Raw genomic sequence first — 16,484 nt, forward strand, 5'->3', positions numbered from 1 at the left:
CTACAAGTGTCAAGTAACATGTTTGATATTTGGTTGATGGTTATGTTTGATAGGCGCTCCAGGTGAAAACATTTGAAGTACTTGCTTTGCTCCAATACCACTGACTCCCTTTCATCATTCAAACACAAAATGATTTGAAGAAAGGAAGTCAGAAAAGTTGGAGAGACCAGTGACAGAGACAAGACAAGCTTATAAGACAAGCCAGAGTTCCCCCAGTGTGAAAATATAAATGAGATAGAAGATGTGGGTTGTCTTTGAGGCTAAGGAATGAAGAGGAGCAGAGTTCAGCTGGGCAGAGACTGCTAACTCTTTTCTAATATTGTTCCAGATGCTTCTCAACACCAACCTCAATCTTTACTTTCTGTCTGTATGGGAAGATTAGTGTTAAATGCCAAATGGATAGTCAAGTGCCCAGAGGCTATTAAGTAAGAACGATTCAAGGTGATTGTCACTGTAACTGTGGGTGGAAAAACCACTGCATGAAAGGCTCTTTATTCTCACTTTATACTGATAATTCAGCCACTTGTATGTGACAACTAGCTTCACTTTTATTATCTAAAAGAAAGGCAGTAGAGTTCAAGAGATGCCAGAATTATCTTTTTGGTTAGAATTAATCAAGCTCTGAGCTCTTATTTAAAACCTAAGGGGAGGGAAAATGCAAAAGGAAGAGCCATGCTGCACCAAACCAAGGACCTATATGGCAATCATGCAGACCTTCAAATATTGTTGAATTTCACCTTCCAGCATTCCTCAACACTAGCTATGCTAACAAGTGATGCTGTGAGATGCAATCCAACAACATCTGGAGGACAGCATGTTTCATATCTCTGACCTATGTAGTTTAGCATCCTACAATGCCAACATTTCAGGGATGATGGGAGTTGTAGCTCTTCACCTCTGGCTCTAACTCACCACATTGTTATGCACCGGCGCTGACCAGTTTTGGCCAGTGGTTAATGCTTTTCTTCTAAAGCAGCAGAGTTTCAGAGAATAGGCTGAAGACCCCAACAAACTCTCCAAGCCTTCTCACTCTTCCTCCACACTTCTCCAGGATCCTGCTGGCTCTTGTATCTTCACTCAAGACACCAGACAACTCAGTAGTCTTATATAAAAGATCTACTTTATTCTACTATATACAAATACTAATGCCCTCACAAATTACAATCTCCAAACTACTCACACAACTCCACAAAATACATTGGCAATCATAGCAATTATTATAGCCATTGTAAAACACCACCCACTCTGTCAGTTTCCACCCAGTGGGCGTGTACATCCATTTTGATTGGTTCTCATAGTTCAACCCATAATTAATGATTTCATCATTTCACCTTGTCCACTTAATGATTCTCAGGTGTTTTCAATTATACACTCTGCATTTCTGTCCTTGGCATTTAGGACTTGCTAATTACATTAGCTTTCACACCTGTGTGGCTTCTTAATTGCTTTTGCTTAGTCATAGTGACTCTCACATACATGTTTTATTTCCATCACTGTATATCCCATGTTGCATTTTCCTTAACACAACAACCATTTTCTTCTTGACAGATGACAATTAGAACAAGAGACCCTCTCCCATTCTTTTCTCCAGCAACTGACACACTTCCTCTGATTGTGATAGCATGTGGCCATGCAGACTCCTGGCCTTGTCTTCCATGAATTTATCTAATCTTTTTCTAGAGCCCTTTGAGATAGTGGCCATTATCACAACTTGTGAATGATCTCAGTTCCTTATGGACTATGTATAGAAGTCCCTCATGTATAGAAGTCCCTCACCTTCTCCCAGTCAGCTTGACTCTAAATTCTACTATTAGAAGAGGCATAGTGGGAAAAGATCATCCTATCCAAATTCTCTGCCATATGCATACTTTATACATAACTTACAAAAGCTAGCCTACAGCTCCCATAGCCAGGGGAAAGACAGTTTTTACTCTTTCGTATTCTCTCTTGCTCCCTTTTTTTTAATAAAAAAGAAAGAAAAGAAAAAAGACCAATGTTGTAAGATTTCTTTTGTAGGAGATGCTCCAGCCCCCTCGTTATTTAGGTTGTACCTCTTCATACTGTCCCCGTTTTTTTACTAGCACTACTCCCTCCCACCTCCATTTTTAAAATAATTTTATATTACTTCAATACATTGCAGAGAGAAAGGAAAGGACAAGGCAGTTAACAGACAAATTCTTGCACTTAATCCTGGGGAAGGATGCCAAGGGGTAAATTAGTGTATGCCACATCATACGGGCTGTCATCTGCTTAGATTACCACAGCAAATCAGTTATCCCCCAATGTAGCACTTTCCTTTATCCTCTCCTATTTGTTCTTGTAAGGTTGTTCTTGTTCTAATCACACCCACACATTTGATGAGCAAAAACCATAGCAGCCCCAGGGTACAGGTGACTAATGTGTAATCCTCGCTGGGCTCCAGACTTTGTCCTGAAGTAAAAGCTCTAGCTTGATCTAGTTGCATATGCAGTGGAAGAGTGAAATTCAGAAAATCCACAAATGAACTAGTCAAACTCAAAAAGATGATAATTTAATTGTCAATAACCTGTGGTCAACAAATATGGCAAACAAAAAGGTGGCCAGCAGACTGGAAACATTCAATATATATACCAATCCACAAGAAAGAGACACACAAGACTGCGGCAGCTATAACAGAATAGCACTAATCTCACATGCAAGCAAAATAATGCTCAAAAATCTGTAGTATAGACTCCAACCAGCCATGGAGAAATTTCAGAGGTGCAAGCAGGATTCAGAAAAGGAAGAGGCACTAGGGACCATAGCACAAACATAAGATGGCTAATGGAGTGCACCAAAGAACATCAAAAAAGAATTAGCATATGTTTCATAGATTACAGCAAAGCATTTAACTGTGTACATCACGAAAAGCTATGGAATGCACTCAAAGACCTGGGATAGTCTATATTTGATAGTCTTGATGAGGGCTCTGTACAAGAGGCCATTGTCAGAACAGAATTCGGAGAAACATAGAATCATAGAATCACAGAGTTGGAAGAGACCGCACGGGCCATCCAGTCCAATCCCCTGCCATGCAGGAAATCCAAATCAAAGCGTTCTTGACAGATGGCCATCTAGCCTCTGCTTAAAGACCTCCAAGGAAGGAGACTCCACTACACTCCAAGGGAGTGTGTTCCGCTGTTGAACAGCCCTTACTGTCAGGAAGTTCTTCCTAATGTTGAGGTGAAATCTCTTTTCCTGTAGCTTGCATCCATTGTTCCGGGTTCTGTTCTCTGGAGCAGCAGAAAACAAGCTTGCTCCCTCCTCAATATGACATCTTTTAAAATATTTAAACAGGGCTATCATATCACCTCTTAACCTTCTCTTAAAGGTGGAAAAGATGGCAAAATGGCAAAACATCCCCAGCTCCCTGAGTCATTCCTCATAGGTCATCATTTCCAGACCTTTCACCATTTTAGACGCCCTCCTCTGGACATGCTCCAGTTTCTCAATGTCCTTTTTTAATTGTGGTGCCCAGAACTGGACACAATATTCCAGGTGGGGCCTGACCAGAGCAGAATACAGTGGCACTATTACTTCTCTTGATCTAGACACTATACTTTTATAGATGCAGCCTAAAATTGCATTGGCCTTTTTAGCTGGCACATTGCACTGTTCACTCATGTTCAGCTTGTGGTCTACTTGGACTCCCAGATCCCTTTCACACATAGTTTCATTCATAGAGTCCCCCATCCTATATCTGTGCATTTTATTTTTCTGCCCTAAGTGCAGTACCTTACATTTCTCCGTGTTGAATTTCATTTTGTTAGCTTTGGCCCAGCTTTCTAGTTTATTCAAGTCATTTTGAATGTTGATCCTGTCCTCTGGGTTATTAGCTACTCCTCCTAATTTGGTGTCATCTGCAAATTTGATAAGTATGCTCCCAATTCTGTCATCCAGGTCATTGATAATGATGTTGAATAACACTGGGCCCAGGACAGAGTCCTGTGGGACCCCACTGGTCACTTCTCTCCAGGATGAAAAGGTGCCATTGTTGAGCACCCTTTGGGTTCGGCCGGTCAACAAGTTACAAACCCATGTAACAGTTACTTTGTCTAGCCCACATTTTACAAGCTTGTTTGCAAGAATGTCATGGGAAACCTTGTCAAACAGAATGGTTCCCAATAGAAAAAGGGGTCAGGCAAGGCTGTATCCTATCACCCTACTGATTTAATTTATATGCTGAAAACTTCATAAGAAAAGCAGAATTAGAATCAGAAAAAGGAGAACTGAAAATAGGAGGAAGGAACATCAACAACCTAAGAAGTGCAGACGACATCATAATTTTAGCAGAAGATATAAGAATTGGAACAGTTAATAAGGAAGGTCAAAGATGAAAGTGCAAAGGCAGGTGTGATGCTGAACATAAAGAAAATAAAAATAACGACCATAGAAGAAATACACAAATTCAATCTAGACAATGAGGAAATTGAAATTGTTAAAGCATACCCATATCTAGGATCAAACACTGACCAGAATAGAGAGTGCAGTCAAGAAATAAGAAGACTAGGAATGAGTAGGGCAGCTATGAAAGAACTAGAAAAAATAATAAAGAGCAAAGACATACAACTCCTCAGCACTAAATCAGAATCATTCATGACATTGTATTCCCAGTTACAATGTATGGATGTGAGAACTGGACAGTGAAGGAAGCAGACGGAAAGAAAATCAACTCATCTGAGATATGGTGCTGGAGAAGAGTACTTAGGATACCATGGACAGCCAAGAAGACAAACAGATGGGTCCTTGAACAGATCAGGCCAGAACTCTCCTTGGAAGCAAAGATGATCAAGTTGAGATTATTGTACTATGGTCACATAATGAATCACTAGAAAAAAACAATAATGCTAGGAAAGGTAGAGGGTAGAAGAAAGAGAGGAAGACCACAGACAAGATGGATAGACTCAATCAGGGGGTTGTGGGCAAGGGCTTGCAGGACTTGGGCAAAGAAGTGCAGGATAGGGATTCTTGGAGATGCTCATCCACAGGGTCTCCATGACTTGAGGTAGACTTGAGGGCAGCTAACAATAACAAAACCTGTGGTCAGCATCAAAGCAGACATACTTAAGGACCAACAAACAATCTTAGAACATCAAAATGTTTCTTCGTGCACAATCACATCTTTTCCAAACCTGCCTGAGGAATATTTCATAAATAGGGGGGATCATTAATGGAAATCAAGCAGAATGGCCTTACAGAGTGGCACCTCCGCAGATTGTTTACAAGGTATGAAATCAAGGAAATCATCTGATGACTTGTTGGTAGGGGCATACCATCTGGAGTCCAGTGTTCAGTGTCATCACTGCCATTCCCATTGTATTGTTCTCACTCCTTCTTTTTCCTAAAGTTTCTATGCCTGTGTGAAGCTGAAAGCTTGGGAAGTTCTACATCAGAGCCTGGAAGTTCTACTTTGGTGTCCTCTGAATCACAAGACTCCATGAAATTATCACTTAATATTTTTATCCACAGCGGTTGTTGGCAATGGATTTCTTTCTTATGGATTTTTGCCTTTTTATTCAATTTTAGTTTATCTATCCTCAGTACTAGTATATGGGCAATTTAAAATATGCACAAATGTAAATGCATAAATCCTTGCACTTACCAACTCAATTCTTGTTGTAATGGGGTGTTTTGATGGACAAGGTGTGCTATACTTAATTATTTTCATAGTATTTTTTTTAAAGTTTCTCAGACTTTTTACTCTTGTAACCCCCTTTACATCTACATCCAGACATTGCATCCCTGTCTCTGCTTGGCATAGTATATGAATAAAAATATTTTGATTGTTTAGCGTGCATATTTTGATTCATATATTCATAAGTATTCATATTTTAACATGATATAAGAAAGAGAGAGCCAATGTGTTGTAGTGGTTTGTGTGTTGGACTGTGACTCTGGAGACCAGGGTTCGATTCCCAGCTCGGCCATGTAAACCCACTGACTGACCTTGGGGAAGTCACACTATCTCAGCTTCAGGGGAAGGTAATGGTAAACCTCCTCTGAACAAATCTTGCCAATGAAACCCCATGATATGGTTGCCTTAGGGTCACTATAAGTCGGAAACGACTTGAAGGCACACAACAAATAAATAAGGAAATACCTCTCCTTCTCCTTCTCCTTCTCCTCCTCCTCCCTGAGGCAGTGGATCCAAGTGCCCTCCTTGCCTTTGCTTTCCTCTCTGGGACAAAACATACTTGGGAGAAGGAGCAAGAGGAGAAGGAGAAGAAGGACAAAGGACCAGGGCCTCCAAGTCTCATACCCCCCTTGAGTAACTCTCATCCTTCCTGAGGGTCCTGCCCCACAGTTGAGAACCACTGTTTTAAATGCTTTTAAACCACCATACATTTGTGTTGTCTTTCATAGGATAGTTCATTTGTTTTCCAACTCTTTCATTATAAGCACTGTGTTTTAGCTGTTCTATAAGCAGCCTTGGGCCACATACTCTGCTCATTCTGCCTAATAGTAGAGCTGGCCCTAGTCCTGGCCTCTTGGGCATGCACAGGAGCAAACTGACAGGTAATGCAAGGACTAGAATTGGAAACAGTCCATGCTTTCATTATTATTATTATTATTATTATTATTATTATTATTTCTTTCCCGCCACTCTCGAGGCTCAAAGCAGGATACAATATGTTAAAATACAAAACACAATTAAAAAAAGAAAACACATAAAACCAACAATTAAAATAAAGTACTATAAAACCATTAAAATACATCCATATAAGACATTATTTAAAATGTACCAATCAAAAAGCTGTGATTTAAAACCGACTAGGTAGGCCTGCTGGAAGAGATATGTCTTTATTGCTGTTTTAAAAGCAGTCAGCATTTTCAGCTGTCATATCGCCTCTGGCAGGTTGTTCCACAATCTGGGGGCAGCAGACAAATTCTGGGAAATTCTACTCCTGGCTAGTTGGAGCAAACATTTCCCAGAGGATCTGAGTATACAGGGTGGATTGTACGGGAGAAAGCAATCCTGTAGGTAACCTGAACCCAAGACATGTAGGGCTTTAAAAGTAATAACCAACACTTTGTACTTTGCCCAGAAATTAATTGGCAGTCACTGGAGTGATTTTAAGATCGATGTGACATGATTGTTCCTGGATATATCTTTATTCAGTCTAGCTGCCATATTCTGGACTTAGTACAAATGTAGCCCTGTGTAGAGCACATTGTAGAAGTCCAGCATGTGCACTACAATCTTTAGGCCCTCCAATTCTAGGAAGGGGCATAGTTGGTGGATCAGGCAAAGCTGATATATCCATATCCCCCACTTCTGTGGTTTATCCCAACCCAATCCTCTGGAGCATATTTTATAGGTTGTAGGCAACTCCAAAGGGAAAGGGATATCAATAAAAAGCCGTCCCTCCCTTTTCTGTCACCAGAGCCCCCAATGGATAACACAGTCTTCCATAAACAGGAGGACAACCACTCATTGATGTATTGGAAAGATGACTGAAAAATCCACTAACCTGCTTAATGGCACACAGCAGCTTCCCATAGCAATAAACAATAATGAAAAAAGGAATGACAAGGCAAAAGATGAAAAGGCAAATTATGTAAGAGATGTTGTTAGCATCCCTTGAATGCCAGTTCACTGAACATGTGGTGCCTGGTCCTTCAGGTCCATAGCTACTCCATCCAAAAAGTGGTGGTAAAGACCAAAATAAAGAATACATCCATGACAGAAAAATGCCCATCCATACTTTTTTGTAGTTTGTGGCATCTGCTTCTGTTGTTCCCATCATTGTACAGTATCGTTCATATGAAAGTACAGCCAGGGATATAAGTGACACTGTACCTGTAAAGAAAGAACAGATGGTTTGATTTGATTTTGGAGAATTATGGTTTAGTATGATATTTATAGTTGAAAATACTAAATAGGGAATTATTTGTTAAAAAAGAAAATTTGAGCCATTCCACTATTGTGGAATTCTTTCCTTGCTTTATTAGTGTCACTGTCATTTCACATGTGATGTTATTGTGATGGCCCAGGCATAGGAGATTATCACATGGGGGATGGGACATCCTTGTCCTGTCCCATCCCTGTCCCAACCCAACTTTCCCATGAGATTGCATGGAGATTTTCACATGACATCTGTCATTATCCCATCCTTTCCTGATTCTTATTGCACGATCACAATAAGATTCTTAGACAACATCACACTTATCCTGTCCTTCTCTCATCCCTGAAATGGCATGGTCCCATTATTTTGTATTAATGGAAACTCTCGTTAATACAGTGATGGGTGCCACTGACAGAAGAAGGACGAGATATCTGTGGACATGATAAGGACAACCTCAGGACGGGTAAAAATGGGAGCAATCCATGTGATAATCTCCCTAGGACTAAATGGCCACCAAGGTCCCTTCCAACTTTGTGATTCTAAGACTGGGATGCAGACAAGAGTTTGTTGTTGTTGTTGTTGTTGTTGTTGTTGTGTGCCTTCAAGTCATTTCCAACTTATGGCAAACCCTAAGGCAACCTCTATTACAGCGTTTTCTGAATATGTATGTATGGAGATGGTTAGGAATACGTAAACTTATGAATAACGTGTAAAAAATTACAATATACTGATGAAAAAAATGTAACATATGTATTGTAAATATGAAACCTAATTAAAAAATATTTTTAAAATTACAGCATTTTCTAGGCAAGATTTTTTCAGAGGAAGTTTGCCCTTGTCTTCTTCTGAGGTTGAGAGAATGTGGGTTTCCATGTCTGAGTGGGATTCAAACCCTGGTGTCTGGGAGTCATAGTCCAACAGTCAATCAGTACACTGCACTGGCTCTCCTAGGCAAGAGAATGAATACTAAAGTAGTCTAACCAGCTGGCCAGTTGCAGTGGGCAGATTTCTTTTTTACATGTAAATTAGAGCCAATATGGTGCCATATTGCAGGCAGTATGTTGCTAAATAGTTGGCTGATTGCTCTTGAGCTGGTCTTCTGTTCTGACTGGTTAGCAAATATCTGAAAGAGGGATGCTGCTTCTCCTTGCTCTGAGTGAAAGATGATGTAATCAAGGTGTCTGTGTGGCTAAAAAGAGCAAAAGACTTGCAGTTTGAGGCAGAGTGAGAATAGAAGCAGACAGCTCAACTTAGGGTTCTGGAAGCATCCTGGGTTGCTAGATGCCTCCTAACACATCTGATGTGAGAAAAGCAGTTTGTGGCTCATTGAGTATATTTATTTCATCATCTTGGGGGCAGAGACTTCTCCTTTCCCCCGTTCTGCTCCCTAGGTGTGCAACATGAGTCAACAAACTCACAGGTCCGCTTTGCTATTATATTATTATTGTTATTATTATCATCACCACCATCACCATCCCACTTTTTTCTCCATCCTGGACTCAATGTAGCTTACAACAGTTAAAACAAACTTAGCAAAAATTTCACAGCATACAAAAGTTCAAAATGCATTTAAACTATCAACAAATTAAAAGTAATTTAAAAACACTTTTTAAAAAAACAGGAAAAAGGAAAGCAACAAAGTGATAATCTATGACATTATGCAAGGTTGATTCCTTCTAAGCAAAAAGTCCTTGAAGGCCTGCTGAAACAAAAAGTTCTTTGTCTGCCTGTGGTAAATCAGCAAAGAGGATGACAGTCTAGCCTCACGGGAAGGGCTGTCAGGATTCACCTAGGCCCATGATGGCAAACCAATGGCATGTGTGCCCTCTCCAGCACGTGAAGCCATTTATGAGGGCACATGGTGATGAGTGAGTGGGGGGAAGAAGAGGAACAGCATGCACCTGTTCCTCTTCTCCCTCCTCTCCCTCCTGGGCCTTCAGTTGCCTCCAGGGAAGTCCAGCCCCCAGGAGGCAGAAGTCCCACCCACCCACCAGCACCGGGTTAGAAATTTTAAAAGTTTATACAAATCTGCAAATTGTTTTCACATTTTTAATTGTTTTTGCAGGATTAAGTAGGTATATATAACCTAAAAAAGTCTTGCACTAGCATGCTTCAAAAGCTGTAGACATTATGTAGTTGTGCAAAAACAAGACATCTTGTCTACAGAATGTGAAGATGCAAGAGAAATCAAATCTGATAGGCTTGTGTATGATTTTGCAATGAAAAAGTCCAAGAAAAAAAGCTTTAAAGTTTGCATCTATATTGGTCCTTTGCAATAAAAAAAGCAAGATACTAACAGGATAATACATTTATTAATAGCTAGGCTCTCAGGCTGGTTGTTGTTATTAAAGTAAAGTTGCACAGATAAAACATTTTTTTAGAAATGTAGACATGCAACAGTAATTCTAAAATTAAGATGCTTTTTTGTATGCCTCATATGGGTGAGAGATTGTGATACCAGTGTAGGAAAGGATTCCATTTTATGTATTTGTTCCAGGTCCCCAAAAATTATGCTTGGGACCTGGCTGCACCAAAATAACTTATTACTACTTGGAGATGTGGAGTGTATGCCACAATACCAAGATGCCTTATACCAAATTATTTATATACCTACATAGCATAACAGTACCTACACTGACTGGGTGCAAGTCACTGGTGTCTCGTTCAGACTTTTTCCATCCATCTTTCTGCCTGAGATCATATTAAGTGAACATGTAGCATCAAAGGCTGATGACCTTGGCCCCATCAGGCTTCTCCCTTTATTGAAGACTGAGGGTTACACATTCAATATTTCATGCTTGTTTTTAGGAACAATGCTAAGAATATTTCCCATGGTTCTTAATCTGTAACAAATCCTACCTCTATCACTCATATGGTCAAGGAGCAGTAGACCTCAATTTGCATTTATATGTAAATTCCTGGCTGACTCAGCTGCACAGTAGCCACTGATTGCTCCATTTGAAATTCCCCTCATAGGAGATCCCAGAGGTGTATTTGATTTGATGAGAGAGTTTCCTTTGTTTTCTCTTGGATGGCCAAGATGCAACATAACACAAGAAGCAATGCCAGAAAGGCCTGAGGATGTCCTTTCCCTGGACACTACTTTGGGAAGCTGTTCCCTTGTGGTGACCATGCTAACCTGATTTTGAAACTTTAGACAGAGCTCTGAATGAGGACTTATCATTCTTGACAAATGTGAAAGCCTCTTTTGGGCTTCCAGATCATACACATTATCAGGTGTGGTAGTTGCACTACCCATAGGGTGTCTTGTATTTTGTTCTGCTTCATTGGGTTGGAAATGCAAACCAGTTTCTCACAACTTCCTTGAATAATGCCCATGTTACTTCAATATCAAGGGTCTCAGTCCTGGCCATAGCATTTGTTTGGGTCTTCTAAACTAACTACCTTTCCAATCACACCAGTAACATGCTAAAAGTGAAGAAATGAGGGTGTTGTCTCCAGGGAATACTGCAAGGGAACTGTAGGCCAGTTTCCATTTCAATCAGATTCCAAATGTTTTGTGTGAAGACAAGTCCAAAATAGATCTCAGGAGAGCTGGATACCTAAAACCCAATGATTAATCCTGCACTCTCAGCTTCATAATGTTTAGTTTCAGAACAGCATGGAATCATAGGCCTGTTACAGACTGCCAAAATAAAGCTGCTTCGGGTCTCTTTGGAGGTATGCTACTTAAATGATGCTTGGGTCCTAAGAGTCTGGAGGTCGTGCCGAAGCCACGCTCCATTCCTAAGCACTGGAGTGCAGCTTTGGTGAAGCTTCCGAATTATTCGGATGCATGCATCATTTAAACAGCATACCTCCAAAGAGACCCGAAGCAGCTTTATTTTGGCAGTCTGTAACAGGCCATAGAATCATAGAGTTGGAAGAGACCACAAGGGCCATCCAGTCCAACCCCCTGCCATGCAGGAAATCCAAATCAAAGCATCCCCGACAGATGGCCATCCAGCCTCTGCTTGAAGACCTCCCATATAAAAAACTGGAGGTAACCTGACTTGTTGAATTCCTCATAGAGCATTAAACATACAAAATTAGCCTGTTGGGGTTACTTCCTTGTTCTTTGCATGTAAGGATGCTGAGAGGCAGGAAAGGAAAAAGAAAGCCGTGTACAAATAGGATTACTAGATAAGTCTGTGGTCCGCTTTTTCTTTTTAAATCTCTCTTTCAGTCCCACACAGATATAATTACACCCTTTTTTGCCTTACACTGATCCTTTCTATTGTTGCCAGAAATAGCAGCAATTTGAAAAGGGCATTTGAAAAACATCCGACTCTGAAATAACACATGTGGGTGTTCTAGAAACCAGAAGTCAAGCTTCTGGCTGTTAACACAATATGTATGACATGAAATAGAACAATAGTATTCATAGTCATCTCCTGAAACTCTCTTCTTTCCCTTTATTGCTAGGCAGGCATGCAGAACCTCCACAAAGTCTCAGCTCACTGCTTGCACATGAAGTTTTTCCTGAATCCTTCTTTGGTAGCTCCATTTTGCAATCAATAGACTGGTCTTCTACAGCATCTTATGACTTTATTACACTGAGCTCATAAGACACCACAATTGTATTAGTCTGGGAAATGTAAATATATCAATTTGAGGACACTCATTATTGCACAGTTCTTCAAAATTGCCATGCTACTGCTTCTTTCCTGCCTCTGACTTCCTCACGCCAGCCTCCATAGCCCTGCCTCCCTGTTCTTACCACTTCCCAGCATTCCTTTCATTCTGCATTTATTTTCATTTCTTTTTCTTTTTAGTGCAACTGTATGATCATAACAATGCATTAAGTAGGGGGGAGGGAGAAAAGAAATTTGGGGGAAAAGAGAAAATCATCCTGCTTGGAAATAGCAAAAGGGAGGGAGGAGAAAAGCATAATTACATATACACCACATGATGCTTGCATATTGAAACTGCTTCAAAAGGAACTTTTCACATTCACTCAGTAATTAAAAAGCAAAATAGTAATAGCACTGTGATTATTGGTCCCTATTCCATGTGGATCTGTGGCAAGTGGATTTATGATAACCATGAGTGATAAATCTGTGGGTACATGCTGGTGTTGCACATTCAATGTCACTTGTGAGCTCTGAAAAATATGTTTGAGAGAGGGATCTGAGACCCTGATGTTCAGGTGTTTAAGTCAAAGTGTGTGTCTTCAGAACCAAAGATTATATATTTATTTAGAATCTAACAGACTGTACAGACCAACCATAAAGACTGGCATGGGGGCAAAGTGGGGCCCTGACTCCGCTCCCATGCCAGAGTGTCGCTGCATACCCCACCACATGGCGGGCAGCGTCACAGCACTCTTCTGGCGCTGCGTCCAGGTGATGCAGCACCAAAGGAGCACAGAAAAGCCACAGCACAGGCGGTTATGGCACCTTTCCATAGCGCAGAAAGAAGCTGCATACTGTGACTCCTTTTTGTGCAGTGAAAAGGCCAGATTGGGGCTGTGGCATGCGGTTGCTGCAGGCCTGATCTGGTGAGGAATCTGTACAGCCCGTAAGTTCAACTTTTGGGACTGAGGCTGTTCCATAATTTCTCTGCCACTATCAAAGCTGATTTTTGCTTCACTGCTGTTTTTGTCTTTCTCTGACACTGACTCAGGTTTCAGAATATAAGTATTAACAGTGACTGTCTTGATATCAGTTCAGAAAAGGTGTTGAAGCAGATAAAGCAGTCTCAGTTCACTGTATAGTAAGCTTATTTACAATAAACTGTTTCATTTTAATGATGAGCATACAGTAAATTCAAACATAATCTTTTCCAAGATCAAATGCAGTACTGAAGGCTGTTCTGTTTTTGATTATTACCTTCCATTGTAAAAGAAATGTTGAATTTAGATTCTAAATAAAAATATTATCTTTTTTTATGCACTTGTCGGAGGCAATTCAAATTTACTGGCATTTTGGGTTTTCTGTTATGACTTAACAAGGAAACCACTTCAGTCTTATTAAGAAATGCTACAAAAGGAACACAGTGTACAACTAAATAATGTCTTCAGGTGCTTCCTCTATCATCAACAAAGTGACAGCACAGAACTGATTGCATTTTGAAACAGATCAGATTTTCACACGGGCAAAAGTAACGGGAGTTTAGCAGGATGTTCCTGTCAACATCATGCAATTGCATGAAGATTATTAGATGATGTCACATAATGTCACAATAATTGCACCCTTATCCCATGAATAAAAAGAAATTCTAATATCATTTTTGAAGCTGCAATTGCTATTCATGGGAAAGTCCCATGAATAAAAAGCAATGGGAGAATTCATTTTTATTCACGGGACAAATGACATGATTATCACAACATTGGGGGAAATCATCTGATAATCTTTGCACAATTACACAATAGTGATGGGAGCATCCCGCTATGTTCCTGTCACTTTTGCCCATGTGAAAAACCCTTCACTTGGATTAAATCTCCCACTTGCCCAGTCAGTATGGTCAGAATTCACACTGGAATTAACATAACTGGATATGAATGAGGTGATGGCTGCAGCAGGCATATCCTCAGAAATATTTGCTTACAAAAATGTTGACCAAACGTTTGAGGGTAGAAGAACAGGAAGGGGATAGGAAATTTACAAATATTTTGGACACATTTTGTCAGTAGTGAAAAAGCACTGCCATTGGGGGGGCATTGATGGGTTTTGTGTGTTAAGTTCCTCCCGAAGCAGTTCCAATAAGTCAGCAATCAAGTTGTGCATGATTATGCTTCTCTCTCCCTCTTCCCCATCACTATTCTCAAGCAGGCTGTTTTTTCTTTTCTTTTCTTTTCAATTTCTTTTCTTTCTTTCTTGTTTCCCCTCATAGATTTCCATGGTCATGCTATTGTGCTAAAAATAAATCAAAATAAAATAAATGCATACCAAAAGGCATGCTGGGAAGGGATTAGGACATGGAGACAGAGCTATGGAGGCTGGCATGTGGAAGACAAAAGCCAGGACAAGAAGCAGCACCTTCACATTTTTAAAGAGCTGTGTGATAATAATTGTCCCCAACCTGGTATGTTTGCATTTGCTAGATGAAGTGAGAATGTGGCACCTTTTGAACCTGGGGTGATAAAGTCCTAACTTGTCCCATTGATTTCAAAGCATGATTCAGCTTGGATCTAAACTTTTGTGTTCCTTTATCTACAAAAGAGGAAAACATCAAACATTTCAGAATCTAGGGCATGACTCTTAGCTTCTCTTCTAGACAGAGAGGCTTCATTTATTAACTAATTTTGTGAAGTTTTAGCAAGCTATCAGTTAAGATAAAGATTAACAACAGTGTTCTGGTACCAATCTGGGATCATTTAATGCCAAGAGACCAAGGGAAATAAGATTCTTAGAAAAAAACAAACACAACAAGATGCGACTGGACCACAGTGTACTTCTTCGAACAGGAAAAACAGTAGAAAATGTATTTTTTTAAAAAAAAAATTGAAAGAAGATATATGACACAACATCAATTATTTGTTGGTGTAAATGTTTAGAAGGTATGGCAATACAGATGCCAAAAGATGTAGACAGACTTATAACAGATATGTAAATACCAAACAACCTTCAGAACAAGATTCCTGCTAATTTGCCCTCTTCCTGTGTAGCTATTCTTAAAGCTGTTCTTAGGCCCTCTTCAGACTGGCCATTAAGGGTGTCCAGATGACACACACCCCTCCTCCACCTCCAGGGTGCCATGATGCCACGTGCCACTCCACATGCCATGCAACATCATGGTGCTCCTTTAGCACTGTGTCCATATGACACAGTGATGAAGGAGCGCTTCCAAGCCACAGCAACACGGCTATGGCACCCTTTCCAGGGCACAAAAAGGAGTAGCTTTTTGTGGCTCCTTTTCATGCCCTGGAAAGGCCGGATTGGGGCCGCGGAGTGTGGATGCCACGGCCCCAATCCGGCATGAAAAGGGGTGGTTGCAGGCCTCCCCTTAGAAGTAGTTGCCCAGCTTCCAACCAGCTACATTCATCTTGGCTCATAGAGTTTGTCTGGTATAATCAAGCAACTGATTGTATAATCAACTGAGACATTACTGAGAAGTCAGCTTTGAAAAGATTTGATTTTCAAATAACCAGTCAAGTTACAGTTTTGAGAACACACTTCTTACAGGAGGATGCATTTGTGTGGAGGAGAGCGATCATCCAAGGTCAATGAGCAATCACAATCATTCTTGTTGTCAAGAATATAACAAAACTGTAGCCTTATATGTGCTTATTTGGGGCATAAGCCCTGGTGATGTCACTGACAGAGAAAACACATTTGAGTTATTTGGAAGATTGTAGCCAAAATCAAAAGGCCCATGCTGGAGGGACTAATCATGCAGCTGTCTACTTAATGTCTACTCAAAAAGTAAGTAATCCTTCTTGCATTCAGAAAACTTCAGAGATTATTTCATTCTGCAGTGCACCCGCGTTTTACGTGGGCATGCCATACGCACCTTTCAGCATATGCTGAAAGCTGCGCTGGAAGACCCTGTTGCGTGCCCCCAGAAGAACTAATGGGGTGTGCGCCTGTGGTGTATGCACGCTGCCATGCTGCCGTGCGCCACAGGAGTAAGCCCCATTACTTCCTATGGGGCTCCAGCAACCACTGATTTCCCCTT

At 40.6% G+C, this 16,484-nt stretch overlaps 1 pseudogene; it reads right to left on the reverse strand.

Annotated features, from left to right (window-relative positions):
* The window catches only part of LOC121925956, a 189,255-nt pseudogene that overhangs the window by 166,286 nt on the left and 6,485 nt on the right, over window positions 1–16,484 (reverse strand).

Source organism: Sceloporus undulatus, chromosome 3 (genome assembly GCF_019175285.1).
Source record: "Sceloporus undulatus isolate JIND9_A2432 ecotype Alabama chromosome 3, SceUnd_v1.1, whole genome shotgun sequence".
NCBI lineage: Eukaryota > Metazoa > Chordata > Lepidosauria > Squamata > Phrynosomatidae > Sceloporus > Sceloporus undulatus.